This window comes from Acanthisitta chloris, unplaced genomic scaffold (genome assembly GCF_000695815.1).
Source record: "Acanthisitta chloris isolate BGI_N310 unplaced genomic scaffold, ASM69581v1 scaffold6612, whole genome shotgun sequence".
Taxonomy (NCBI): domain Eukaryota; kingdom Metazoa; phylum Chordata; class Aves; order Passeriformes; family Acanthisittidae; genus Acanthisitta; species Acanthisitta chloris.
In genome coordinates this window covers 143,289-146,413 of record NW_008660167.1, presented here as the reverse complement: position 1 = coordinate 146,413, position 3,125 = coordinate 143,289, and positions in this window count along the sequence as shown.

Genomic DNA, 3,125 nt, shown 5'->3' with positions numbered 1-3,125 from the left:
AGACAATAAATTTGCTGACATTGATTAATTTTCTTATTCTGTACAGAAAAACCAGGTGTAACACTACCATGCCTGTGGAATTTTGTGTACATTTCCCTGAGGCACGTTCTCTGTGGTGGTCACAAACCTTCACATTCACTCATCTGAAGGCTGACTTCTACTTCCTTATACCTCAACTGGCCCATGGCTCTAAAGCTTCCTCAGTTTGGCCTATGCTAACTCCTTTCTGCTGACCTACCAAGTTTTAGATTCCTTGCACATTCTTTTCATCCTATTCCTTGTAACACCTTTTCAGCATGACTTCAGTATCTTCCATTCTGCTTGACTGTACAGTTCACACTCATCATCTTCTCTTATCTACATTTAGTGGAGTGTGAAAGACAGTCATAGAAGGAGTTAATGGCATTAGTCCCACCTATGTTATAGTTAGATTGCATCCTGAATGTATCCAAGATTTTACAGACAAAAATTCTTAAAACCTTTTGCATCTTGAATTTCGGTGAGCTAAAGAGTGCCTTCTGTAAAATCTAAATTGACCAGCAGTTAATTACATACAAAATGCAATAACCATAATGATTAATTCCTACAAGGAGACTGATTAAATAGGGATGGCACTTATCGCTATCCTCCCAGTCCTGCCCATACAGGTCTCACTGCATGGCAGCTCAGTGTTCCTGGATCAGCACTTTTACCATTAGCCAGTGTTTGTCTAACTCAGCCTCTATAAGTGGAGTAGGCTGTAGCTGTTTTTGCAACTTACTCTGATAGCCCCATAGCAGGATTAACAACCTGCAGGATAAAGATGTGTGGACAGCTGGAGTGGTCATTTCACCATCCCATGCCAATCCAGTCCCATAGAAAAGGATTTTCAGTGAGGAGTGCTGGTCTCATAGGAACATTTTCTAATTAGCTCTAAGTGTTTCTCACTGGCTACTTAACTTTGTTTGTTTTAATTTTGCAGTACTTTAAGTGCTGTGTTTTCCTGTGTGGCATATTTTGCATATCTCAAGTTCTCTTTTTATACATTTTGACATTGTACTATTGCAGGAACAGTTTGACAATAAATAAACTTGACTTGATGATATTACAACAGCACTGCTACAAATTCATGCTTTCTGGATTCCAGAGGAGTTAAAGAGGCTTTTGCTGCAATCATATAAAAACTCAAGTGGAAGATCTAATTATGTTGATTAATTTTGAGCCAAGTTGTTGGTGTTTGTTTTCTATAAGTACTGAATTCTTCTATATAAAAGCATCTGCTCTGAAAAAAAAAAAGAGAAATGTGGTGAAGACTATGCAAAGCACAATCATAATATATCTGTTGGCTAGAATTTCCTTGTTCATGCACAGTATTATGCCACTTTCTTTTGCTGGCAACTGTTTGAAATAGTTTACTGGGTTTTCTTTTTCCTTAACCTGAGGGAAATTAATGTTTACTGGTAGCCTTTAAAAGTGACCTTGCAGATAAGACAAGACTGTAGCAGCAACTGCAATATGTAGTAGCTCTGCTGTTGCAGAGATGACAAAACAAACTCATAGTTTTTACTGGTGACCACTGGAATTCTGTCCATGCTTGTTGTCATAGGAATTCTTCTTAGACAGGAAGTTTGCTGTTGATTACAGGACCTGGTAGTGGAAACTAAGTTGGAGTTCAGACTTCATTCTAAAGCTGTTGAAAGATCAATTAATCACATTGATTTAAATATTTCTATCAATCATCTTTTTTTGTTATTGACTTGATTATTTATAGGAAATCTCTAAGTCCATAATTTATAGAAGAAGGAAAAAAAAAGCCATGGAGAAAATCAGTGACATTCAAGTATCAGTGACCTGGCACAGTAAATAACAACAGCTTGTCTAAGCAGCAGAGTGACACAGAGACGCCTTAGTCCACTTTAAATAAGAAATCTGGGATGTTGCTCTTATAATGTCCTGTTTGTTTTGTTCTGTGGTGTTTTACCTAGGTGATTCTGATACCAGAGTGTAGTCATTTGAGTTTAATGTCTCAGCAAAGAGTGTTGATTTAACAAAAATAAGTACCTGGTGTCTCCTGTTTAACCGCCTTTCACTGACTCAATTTTCTCTCATAGCTCTTTAAGCCCATATTTTTGGTAGCTTCCAGGCATATTCCACCAAACATTTTTACCTCTGATAGCCCAATTCCATTTCCAGGTTATCAGCAAGGAAACTGACTAGCAGTTTCAAAATAGGTGATGATGGCAATTGCAAAATAGAAAGCAAGCTCCAAATATCAGTATAAACATATGCACTGAAAGATAAAGGATGCCAGTTTTTTCAGTGGGCTGCAGTGATTTCTGTTACCATCTCAGTGGAAACGCGTGATAAGGTCTAGTGTATTTCACTGCTGTGTTTGACACATCATCCCAACAAGGTGTTCAGTTCTATCTGAATCAGTTAGGGGCTTTTGCTACAAATCCAGAACAAAACATGTAGTCACACCTATAGACATAACAAGAAAACAAAACACTGCCACTGCTCTATTTCAAACCCATTACATCTGTATTAGGTTGTGATACATAACTTGGTAATATATAGTAGACAGTTTTTTGATTTTGTGAATATAAAATAGAAATATTCTTTTTAAGGATATGAATCATTTCATAAAAACTAATGATAAAACAAAATGAAGATGTTTTGACCTTATTTAACTAATTTCAATCCCATCAAAATGAGGAAAGGTCATAAAAATCCAAATTTCATTTGAACACTCATAACCCAACCAATATTTGATTTTTTTTTTCCTGGGGCAATTTAAAATGACTTTTCATATTGTTTTCATTGAAGTTAATGAAACTTCTGAATTTCTGTGAGATTAGATTTTGTAATTTCTTTCCATTATGCTTACCTTGTTAGTTAAAGCTCTCTCAAGACATGCTAGAGTTTGAGATTCATATGAGCAGAAATGGTGACATACCTGTAGGAAAATCCTGGTTTGCATTTTCTGTGGTATATGGGAAAAAATTTAGTCAGTTGACAAATTGGAAATATGTACTACTTTATACTTCTGTAAACTTGATGTAAAACATATTCATAATACTTTGATTCAGTGGACGTCATCGTGTCATATGTGTCCCTTGCTCATTTAATCTGGTTTTAATTTTCAT